The sequence below is a fragment of the Gobio gobio genome (assembly GCF_949357685.1).
Source record: "Gobio gobio genome assembly, chromosome: 20".
NCBI lineage: Eukaryota > Metazoa > Chordata > Actinopteri > Cypriniformes > Gobionidae > Gobio > Gobio gobio.
This window is the reverse complement of record NC_137113.1, coordinates 20,644,839-20,656,879: the sequence shown is the minus strand read 5'-3', so window position 1 is coordinate 20,656,879 and position 12,041 is coordinate 20,644,839. Positions and strand designations below refer to the sequence as shown.

The following is a 12,041-nucleotide window of genomic DNA, read 5'->3' as shown; positions in this document are numbered from 1 at the left end:
TATTCGTCTGAAAGAATAATGTCATATACACATGATTTGAGGGTGAGTAAATCATGGGCTAATTTTCATTTTTGGGTGAACTAACCCTTTAAAGAGCTCCAAAATTACATTTATTGATTGAATTTCATACATTTAAAAGTAGAATTTAAAAGTTGAGACTTCCTCTGTCATTTTTGGCCGGAAAATGTTACGTTAGAATTACTTCCTCGGAATGGTATGAAAACTAAGTAAAGGTGCCATTGGAGAAGCGCTAATTAGTAAACATAAGTTTTAGTCACTGATTTAGGTCCTCCAAAACCATTTTGGCCAGAAACCAAAAAAAGTCGTTTTGTCCTCAAATTCCGTGAATCCCTTTGGAAATAATGCGTTCCGATGGCTTGTTTGATTTTAATTAAAAACAAAACTCAAAAGTTCTATTTTTGGCAAATGTAAAGGCCCTTTTACACCAAAAGTGAAACGAATAAGCCTCAGGCTGAAGGAAATGCAAATTCATGTGTGTAAAGTAGCCTAGAGTGCACAACTCAAACAAACCTTCTAGCTGTGCTGCCATTCTGAACTGCAGAAGAATGGGAGAAGTTGCAGAAGAATGGCATAAGTTCAACATTCTTCAGTAATAAAAAACGCAAAAAATTAAACAAATATGATGTTATATACGCATGTATGGTAGAATTGGATTATCGAAGGTCAGCAGCAAAGACATTGCCTCATAAAGCGAGATTAAACAGTCAAGTCACCTTTTTTATATAGCGATTTATACGATGCAAATTCGTTTCAAATCAGCTTTACAGTAATAACAAGAAAATGATACAATGATGCAAACAGTTCATTTCGACTGTACAGCAGCTCCAAAAAAAAAAACAGTGTCATTGTTCAGCTGAAGGCAGTTCAGTGTTGATTCAGTTCCGCTGTAAAGCTCATCAATTATTAAATAAGTTCATTTCATCTATAAAGCAGTTCTGGAGAAAACAGTGATGTCATTGTCCAGCTCAGTTCAGTCCTCATCCAATAGTGTCAGTGCAGTCAAATCAATAATATTGTTGAATGTTAAGTGTCCCCAACTTATCAAGCCAGAGGCGACAGTGGCAAGGAATCCAAACTCCATCAGGTGACAGAATGGAGAGGGAAAAAAAAAACAGGCTCGGGGGGCCAGTTCTCCTCTGGCCAATGAATGAACATGGTGATTATGATTCAGAGACTACATCACAAGTCAGCATTCAAATATTTCACCCAGTTCCTTTTGCTTGAAGATCGGATTCATCACGGCAGTATGGAGACAAAGCTGGTTTGTGTTTAAAAATATTTTAAATGCATATTATGCCATATGCAATAATATTGAATTATTGCAGGTTTTTGTAATATTCAGAGTTTTCATTTTACTGTTTTTATAAATTTTTTGTGCCAGTGCATGCTCAGATTTAGTCTTGAACTTAAATAACCATCACATTTACACAGCGCACAAAACGCCTCAGCACCTCACGATTTCTCTCAACATAACTTTGGTATTTTGTTGTAAATTTAAAAGTAATGCGTTACTTTACAAGTTACTTGAGAAAAAGTAATCTGATTACTTGTAATGTGTTACCCTCAACACTGGTTATTAAAGCAAAAGGGAGACAAACCAAATACTAACAAATTCCAAACTCATGTTAATTTAGGAATGTAACACTTTCATTTAAATTGCTGCTATAAAGAACATTTGAAATAAAATATAACAAAAACAATAAAAAAAAAAGATAAATGGTGTCAGACTTTTGGACCCCACTGTATGGAAAAATGCAACTTGGACATTCTGCTAAACCCCTTTACATTACAATAAGTGGAATAGCAACAGATGGCATTTTTGAGTTACATGTTCCTTTACCAAGTCTGCATTGTCTGCATACAAAGTGAGCAATACATTCAGTTTACCACACACGCCACAGTCAGTGAGAGGAGAGCTGATGAGTGAGACTGATAAATGTCATTCGTCGTTTGTTTACCTGTTGTCTTTTTCAGTGCATGTCTTCACTTTCACTCTCTCATGAGCTTCAACCTCCTTTTATCCGCTTTCTAGTTTAATTATAGCGTAGTTAAATATGTAAGCAACGTTGTCGCCTTGAAATCCTAATGTCTTCTGTCCACTAGTCCTACTGAATTAGTATTGTTGGGTCCACTATCCTTTTACAAGTATGAAAAAGATTACAGCATAATTCCCGTTCAACTGGCTACGTCGTCTGCTAGATTTCCCGCAGTTCCTTGAATCTGATTAAAAAAAACGTCAACTGTATGCTCGTCGTATAGTAGGCGGTGCGCTGATTGGTGAGGAACATTTTCGTCGTCTCTGATTGGCTGCATTCACAGAAGCAAACCGGTGTTGCATGAGCTGTACCATTTTGTTCTTAAAAGGGGTGGATGTGGAACTTTGTTATGGATGGTGAGAAAATATAAATGCTGCTTTGCTTAAAAATTACGCTTTTCAAGAAACAATATTGTATTATTGATTAAAACGTATAACATCAAGTGCGTTGTATTGTGTTTAACATAAATATCCCTCACTTCTACTTAGCAAGAGCCACCGTTTAGGATTCGAGGTCTCGCCCAAAAATGGCTGTGGAGAAACAGTTATGAAGATGTGTCGATCTACTCACCTAATTAATGTTGCTCATGCTCCAAATTAACCAAGAGTCCTCTGATCGTGCCGGAGGACATTTCTGGAAGGTGAGGCACAAGATGTTCCGTTATTTCCGTTATTTCGTGCAGAAAAGAGGAGCCCAATGGGCTCACTGTGCAGTCGTGTTACGACTTTTTATTTTCAGCCAATAGGAATCACAGTGCGATCACAGGCCAGGGCCTTCAAAGATGTGTTTATGCAGAATAAAACACAACACAGAGCATCAAACTGCACATAAACAAATCTTTAGCACAGAAACGGCAACAAAACGTTCCTAGAAACATTGCAAAGTCCATATTCACACGGAGGGAGGGAATCATATTTCTGTGCACAGTGAATACAGTTCTCATGTCATACCGGTTTAAAAGTGACATATTGTATTAATATAATAGTTATTGCTTCGATACATCCATATACAAGTTCAATGTACTAGCAAGTCTGCGTACCGTGTGATTGCAGATACGTTGTGTATCGCTTTAATTGCATTGAGATGTTTTCTTCTTTAATTAATTATCTCGTGACATAAAATTGTGTAAATTATTCTATTTTTTAAGTCTGCACGTGGGACTAAAATTTCCCAGAATGGTAATTTCTTCGCTGACTTTGGAATAGTTCTCACATTCATGGCTGTCAACAGGTGCCATGTTGACATTTACCTGTATTGCTATAGTAAGATTTTCCTCAAAAGTTCGTTGGTAATAATGGTTTGGAACGAGTAGAAATAGTAAAGAAGGGAATGGGAAAATGTTACACATTTCATACAATAGCTTGCTTTCTATAATCTTGGCTGTGGATGAAGTATAATGGCAAGATTTGTGTGCTGATGATGTCACTGCATGTGATTGTTATTGTCGTTTGCATTATGTGTTACACCAACTTTTTTCATAGTTTAGAAGGTAGAAGTTTTAATATTTGCTTTGGGTGTGTATGTTACTTACCTAAAGCATTATGAGACTTTGGGAAATGTAATATCTTGTGTAAGTGTCTGACCTCAGCTACCAGTTTGTAAACGTCATAGGCCAGCCTGTTAAATGAGGTGCTATACGTCCTGTTTACTCATATTGTGGTTGTTTACATTGTTTGCGCTGAAATTAATTTGAAAGGCCTGTTTCATACTGCTTGTGAAGCAACACCGTCACTGCATCAGCTTTTACACTGACAGTATATGTAAAAAAAAGTGCTGTTTGTGCCTGTCACTGAATGTAACCTGTATTGACACGATTGTTTTTTTTTTTTCAAACAATATGTGAGCATTTTACTCAATGTGCATATTATGTTGCTTCATAAAAGCTTGTATTGCAGTTATGTGTTTATAAATCGTGTCAGTACATTTTCAAAGCATTTTTTTTTTCAAGTTCAGCTACACATGTCAAATATAAGCTCAGAGCTGAAACACACCTCACACCTACACTTCTGATATGCAGTACCACTGTGCTTGAGCAGGCAGTGTGAAATTTGTAACCTATGAATATTGTTGATGAAGTTTGTGCTGCTTTCACATGCAGTGTGAAACAGGCTTTATTCATCTAGAAACATCAGAGTTGGTCAATCATAAGTACATTTAGTTTGTGGTTGTTTGTTTACGTGTACATGCATGACCAGTCCCATTTCAAACTAGTACATTTCTGCTGTTGGCTTCCAAATGTTAGAATAATATTTTCTTTGGTTAAGAAAATAATTCTTGTCATTCTAGACAAGATTTGAAATTTGGCCCATGTATTACAGTGGAACTTCCTCTTGTTTATAATGGCAAGGATTGCTAAATTAAAAGCAGTGTCAGGAAAATTGTCTTGTGAAATGTGTTAAATTCATAAACAGTAGCCGTTTTTGGTATTGAGAATTGGCACTGGTGATGAAGAGAAACAGCAAAAGCTTTACAGTAAGATTCCATCAGATGTTTTGGAAATCATATGTAACGAGCAAGTCCCTTACATGGCTGTAAAACATTTGACATAATGTGTTTTTGTGCAGGATTTAGCTAGAGTACATATATTTGTTTACCAGGACCTGATGAGGTTTTAATATTTGCCCAAATAAGTTTATCTATTTCTATTTGTTGAGTTACTAAATTAGTGATTTGTTGCAGATCTTCAAAGAAAGTGTGGTGTAAAGGCATGTTTTCGATAGACACCTAATGTTATTGATGGTAAATTTCACAAAAAGTTGTTGTATGGCTTAAGAAGACTTGGAATGCCTGGTTTCTCAGACAAGGCTTAAGCTTATTGTCCCAAATAAAAATTCACGTTCAAGCTGTCTTATATGTCAGTGCAAGCTGCTTTCAGTTATCAAAAGTCCCCCTGTAGTCAATAATTTTATACCTTAAAACTCATCTTTGATCACCAAAATTACACATTTAAAAGTTTTTTTTTTCCCTGTGAAATTTTTTTTTGTCATGATGCTAGGGCTGTACGATTAATCGAAAAATAACCGAAACCGACATTCAGAACCTCTAACCGACGTATTTTTCCCATGTCGGTTATTTCGGTTTTCACATGACTCCGCCCCGTCAGTCACATCAAGTGCAGTTTGCAGGCACGCAGAGAGATGCAGGAGCATTGGAGTGTTTATAGATGCCCAGAATCACTATAGTAACTGCATGTTTTACACAGTTTATACAGGTCAGTTAATTGCTGTTCTTATAGCCTACGCGCTGACATACACACTAGGGATGAAACGATTACCGGTTTCACGATAAACCACGATAAAATTTAGTGACGGTTAGTAATATCGTATAAAATTTAATTATCATTAAAACCGCGTGTGATTATCACGATTGTGAAAACTCGCGGTAAATCTTGTCCAGTCAGCGTCAGTCTGGCTGCAGCGCAGTGCTGTCTTTTGAATGAGAAGAAATGGCAGAAGGCAGTGACAGCGCCTGGAGATTTTTCAGACTTCTAAAAGGACCAAATCTGAGGTGTGGTCATATTTTGGCTTTTACAAAAATCCTGAGGGAAACTTAATCGAAGATCGTCACCCATAAGTAGCCTAACGTTAGAAGAAAAAGATGAGTGTAAACTAGGCATGTGCCGGTATCAAATTTTCATGTTGCGATTAATTGCTGAAGCTTTATCACGGTATACGGTATTATCACGATATTGAAATAAGTTGCAAAAAAAGTGTTGTCATACTATAACAGGTTAAATCACTTTCTTATAACAAAAGAACCAAACATTTAAATACAATAAAGCAATACACAAAAATGTATAAAGTAAACAAATATTTAAAACAGATTAAAGTGCAAAAGAATTATAAAGAACAATAGGTATGCTGAAATGTACATTTACCTAAGATTAATACAAGCTTTAGAAGTATTTTTCATTGTCACTAATGTTAAATACTGGAGCCTTGTAGAGTGTGTGATTGAACAACAGTCAGAACACATTCAAACAATATCTAGGGCATGTAATTTAGTCCAGATTAAAATATAAAATGCAAGTCTTTAAGTATTATGTATTAGGTTATGTGATTACTGGGGAAACGGCTGCATTTCTGCTGTTCCGTCAGCGCCCTCTGCTGTCTAAGAATGAATGTGCACTTCAGCGTCTCCTCATTCCGCCATGTGCTCGGCTCATGCACGGTCTATTTACATCAGTGCGCGTTCCTCTTTGACGTGTTTTTCATTTTAAAGGTTGATGGGTAAAGTATTCTTAAAATTAATTCAAAAAATCTGAATAATTCGTAATAATGAATTATTCACGGTATTTTGAAGTGCCCACGATAACAATATTGTGCATGTTCATTATTGCGGTATATTGTATTACCGTTTACCGGCACATGCCTAGTGTAAACGATCTTTGCCGGTGTTGTAAAAAAAGAATTTAAGGATACACAGAGTACTTACCAACACGATCATCATTTCTGAGAGAAATAGTAAAGGTGAATGCATATATGAACAAGTTCTCCGTTTAGGATTAGAACAAACTCAACCCAAGCGCCTTTGATGACGTGGATGATTACGTTACTGTTTATTATCTGTCCATCATCGTCTAAAGCCTGCCCTAATGATTTCATTGGTCCGAACCGTTTCTGTTCGTGCATAATTACTTCTCTACCGATCAAGTCCAGACCGAACTGCCCGAGTAAAAATGTTGTGGGCGGGGCTAAGTTCGGCTGGCATCCAGGCTAATGCACCAGTGACCTCCAAAAAAAAAAAAAAAACCCTTAAACCATGACTTCTGGCAAGTTTTGTGGATAGAAATAGATATTTTGAACATTAAAATCCAAATTAAACTTTTCATTAGTTTAAAGCTACACTATGTAACTTTTCCGTCCACTAGAGGTCGCCTGTTCAAAACAAAGGCGTAGTTTGATGACGCCACGTTTGAGCGCAGAATCTTGGGACATGTGGTTTTCACCTGACAGCCGGTGGGAAACAGTCAGGATAGGACTCGGGCAGAAATCATGTTCATGGATGCGATTATTAACATTACTGTAGTCTGAAGCAGAGCAGGACCGAGTGTTGTGGAGCTGAGCAAGGCCGCAGGAGCGATTGAAGAGCGGGACTGTTATTATGGCATAGTCGCCGGCGGGACTTTTATTATGACACGGTTGCCGGCGCCACTTCCTCTTCTCCAGTCATGAGTATGAGGTAACGCAACTCTGTTTATCGTATTAGATATATCTGAGTGTGTTGAAAAGGAAGTTATGACGTTCGCTCGGCGGCTGCTATGACACTTGTTCACACTGCAGTGAGAGTAAAGTGTTTCACTGAATAAAACCGGAAACCGAGGGTAACGCAGATATGACGCAATCGACAGGTGACTCCCTCACACGCATAGCTCACATGTCCCGGTTCCTTGGTTAAAATAGCAATTTCTCACGATTTACAAATAGTTGGAAACATTTGGGATATTCTAAGTACTCAACTGAACAAAATATATAACACTGGCCTAGTGGTTTCTGGATATTTTACTGCAAAAATCCTACATAGTTCACCTTTAAAAGGTGGACTAGCTTATAGCCTATTTTACTTCAATAACCTGCAGAGACGTGCAGAAAATTCCTAAGGGGCAAGGGCTCAAATGTAAGAAAGGGGCAATATGTAAAAATTAAAAAATAAAAAAGTGTTTGGATACTATTTTATGTTTGTGCAAAAAGTCTCATGCTTTATTTAATCAAAAAAACAGAAAAAAACAGTAGCCTAGTATTGTGAAATATTATTACATGATGTTTTTTTTTTACCTTTTTATTAATCATATATATATATATATATATATATATATATATATATATATATATATATATATATATATATATATATATATATATATATATATATATATATATATATATATATATATATATATATATATATATATATATATATATATATATATATATATGATTAATAAAAAGGTAAAAAAAATATATATATTTTTTTTTAAGAGCATCACATATCATACAAGAGCTGCAAGTAATTTTCTCTTTGCCTTTTGTTGTTTGATTTATTATTGATGTATTTAATGGCTCAATCGCCACCAGGTTTATTAGATGCTGCTCCTTTAAGACCGAATGCAGATCTAATAATATCATCCTCCCATTAATTTCTCCCAACTATTTACGCCCATTTAAGCTAAACTGTGTTTAAGTGAATACTCTCCAAGCCTGTCATTTTGAGATATAGGCTATTTTGTTGTGTATTTGATGGTTTAGTCGCACACACGAAGCATAGGTGCAAGTATGTGCACTGCCGCCTTGAACTTGGAAACAGCGTCTATTGCGCCGATTATTGTGCTTTTCATTTAATCAAACACGTTCTGCAATTTAGCCAAAGTGGAGAGTGCATTTGACAACAATCACAGTGTGTTCTGAATCTGACGTTAAATGCAAGTTTGGGGAGAAATGACAGTGCGCGCTATGAAGGGAAGGAAGTTGTGCTAGACGATGCGCGAGCATAGTTTATAATAGTTTTACCTCATATCTTCTTTTTATAATCCTTCGAAGCGAAAATAAAATAAGATTAATATCACAGCCCTAAAGTGTAAGCAGACTACATTTTTGTTTAGTTCTCTGGCCATCGTCAATCTCTCTCTCTCTTTTACAGTGTGTAAGTGAATGTCGTGATATTACTGATCATGTGAAGATTTTGCAGTGGCGCTGAACATTGTAGGGGAAACACTGCAATCGGAGTTCTATTAAAAATTTCCAGGCTCTTCCAAGAATTATAATGGCAGTGAATGGCAGCCCAAAATTTTAAGCCCAAAAAGTGTATCCATCCATTATAAAAGTAATCCACACAGCTCCGGGGGGTTCATAAAGGCCTTCTGAAGCAAATCGATGGGTTTGTGTAAGAAAAATATCCATATTTAACACTTCATAAAGTAAAATATCTAGCTTCCGCCAGGCCGCCTTCCGTATTCAATTTGCAGGGAAAGCTAGCGCAACGATGACGTTGGACGCTACGTAGCGTAAGCGTTTTGAACTGCGTGAGGCGTTACACTTTCTTCGTAAGTTGAATACAGAAGGCAGTCCGCCGGAAGCTAGATATTTTTCTTTATAGAATTTAACTATGGATATTTTTCTTACACAAAGCCATTGATTCCCTTCAGAAGGCCTTTATTAACCCCCCTGAGCCGTATTGATTACTTTTATATTTACTCCTCCACTCAATCACTCCCGTTTGAACTACCTGATCCACTCTGTCAACTTTTCTGTATTAAACGTTGCTGAATGGCAAGTGGAAATACTTGTTTAATTCAGCCATGTATAATTGAACCAGAAACTGATTTAGATGCGAATTATACAGTGTCGTCTACAAGTCGATGTATCCGAATGGTAATGCATTTTATGTATCGCCATCTACAACGTCAGACACATAGCGGTAATTGATATGATTAGCCTTTGGCTTGACCACGTTATCAAATGGCTAATGTGTTGCTAATGTCACACAAGTCATGATCCTGTTCCTCATACAGCTGCCTTATAACAAGCAACATCCTTAGAAATGCAACGTCATAGAACGTCAGTGGAGAAAGGCATACAGTTCATCATAACATCGTAATATACATCATATACATAATTCACCCACTATATTGCCCAATGTACCTGATTTTTCAAAAGGAAAATATACCCGGGATTACCTGGCTTCTCTTGAGACCCCCCTGCTTCACAGCATAGGAATGATATGCTAAAGCCCGCCTGTGTGTTGACGGGATTGGTTACATGTTTGCAACATAGAGAACGAGGGCGATTTCAACCCGTGTTTTTGAGACAGTCTTTGGTTCACTGCAGTTTTAAGGAGAAAATGCTCCGCAATGGTATTGACTTATGAATTTGCACAGTTTGTCTTAAAGCATATTTAAAACACCCAGTAAACAACTTTTAAAAACCGGATTTTTTAAATATATCAGTGCCATTGTTTTGTCTCGAGATGCAGACCAGTATAAAAACTACTTAAATATCCTAATTGAACTAAGGCCTAATCCTGGCTTAATCGAAGCCCTGTCTGTGAAACCAGGCCATAGTGTGTTAGTTGTATGGACTACTTTTATGGTGTTTTGCATCCTTTTTGGAGCCTGACACTCCAGTACTCATTCACTTTCACTATTGAAAAGAGTAGCCAAGAGATTTTTACGTCGTAAAATATAGGCTTGGTGCTTTAAACCGTTTACAAAGGGTTAACTTAAATACAGGAGTTGAGAAAAGCCTTTTCAGCTCAAGTAACATTTTTTCCTCATCAAAATATTTGACTTTAAACTTAAAACTTCTTGAGAGAAATTTAGGGGATTGCTGAAAATCTTCTGATGGTTATGGTGTAGCTATTGGCAGTCGAAATTCATTTCTGTGGTGTCACTGAGCGCATTCTTTCGGAGATTTGCAAAAGGTTATTAAATACACCGCTGCATGGACATGTTGCACGGCAGGGAAGCGCACACACGCACTCTCCATTTGGAGGATGCTGAGGTTTATTTTGGCAGTTGTCATGACGTTGTGTGGTTTCACATGTGGTGAGAAAGAGGGGGAGGGAGACCCTTTTCATAGCAGAGATGCTTATTTAACATTTCCGGTCAATCAGAACCATGTCAACATCACTGCATGCGCACACACTCACACTCACACTCACACTCACACTTACACTTACACTCACACTCACACTCACACTCACACACACTCACACACACCTAGCTAGAAAAAGATTGCTATCTTAAACTCTCCTTCAACTTCTTGGTCGGTGACTTTGTAGTGATTACTCGCAGGAGTGCACGGTGCTCGATGGAGATGTGTGTGGTCAGAAATACATGGCTTTCCACAATTAAGGATCAAAACTGTGGAGGAAACTGCACTGCAATTACTGGGATTGTTCTGAGCAGATGCAGAACAAATGCCTTTGTTGTAACAGCGCTGAGCTTCACAGCAAGGTGCGACGTGTGGCCAAAGTAAACACATGAACATGGAGTTGTGCATATTTTATGAGCAATTCATCTCTTTGTTCAAGGGGACCAGGTTTGCTGTGTTCTCAAGATTCAGAATTTCCACCATTATCTGACATATGCAGATTTCAAAGAGGTCATATGGCAATGTGTGGCGAAACCTCATTCTTTCCTGTTTATTTTACAGGCTATGGAGTGCATACAAATATTCTCTCTTTCTTTTTGTGGTTTCAGATACATGCACAAACTTCACCCCTTTCTCTACACCTGAACAAGATAAATGCACTCAGTTTACTGCATTTATAGATGCGTAGATAGCTGAAATTCTAAACACATGTACAGTACTGTTCAAATTAGTTTTTTTCAGCAAGGATGCATTAGTCAAAAGGGATCAAAAGTGACAGTCAGTATGTTTACATGGACAACAATACTACGATATTAACCTGGTTAAGACAATACTCTGATTAAGAAACTACCATGTAAACAGCGATTTATGATTACTTTAAAGGTGTTGTGTGTAATATTTATGAGGATCTATTGACAGAAATGCAATATAATATAAATAACTATGTTTTCATGGTGTATAAAGACCTTGTATAATGAACCGTTATGTTTTTATTACCTTAGAATGGTCCATTTATTTTTCTATACACCGCCGGGCCCCTTACATTTTAATCGCCATTTTGCGCCGTTATGTCTCTACTAGGGCTGGTTTTGAGCTTCGAAGCTTCGACAGTAATCAACATCGAATATTCGAAGCTTCGGCGGGAAGGGGCTGAACATATTCTTCTCTCTAATAAAAGCAGGAATCTCGAGAAGCGGTGCGCCTCACGCGGGCAGGGCTTATATGCTCTGAGAACGGACACTGACTTAGTAGTGATACGAAACACACAGGTCCATTTAGTCCCAGTTTTGATATATTATAGTAAAAATCATTTTGTTCAGTTGTCACGAGAGTGAGGAGCTGAATGACAAGATGATCGCGGAAGATTTGGTTTCAAGGCGAAATGTAAAAGCGCCTA

The 12,041-nt window shown here is 37.3% G+C and overlaps 1 protein-coding gene across 1 annotated transcript in view; it reads left to right on the top strand.

Annotated features, from left to right (window-relative positions):
- Positions 1-2,572: 2,572 nt before the first annotated feature.
- Positions 2,573-12,041, top strand: part of znf438 (zinc finger protein 438) — a 76,464-nt gene continuing 66,995 nt past the window's right edge. The window contains exon 1 of the mRNA XM_079800993.1: positions 2,573-2,697. The gene's annotated coding sequence lies outside the window, so the exon portion shown is untranslated. The remainder of the gene's footprint in view (positions 2,698-12,041) is intronic.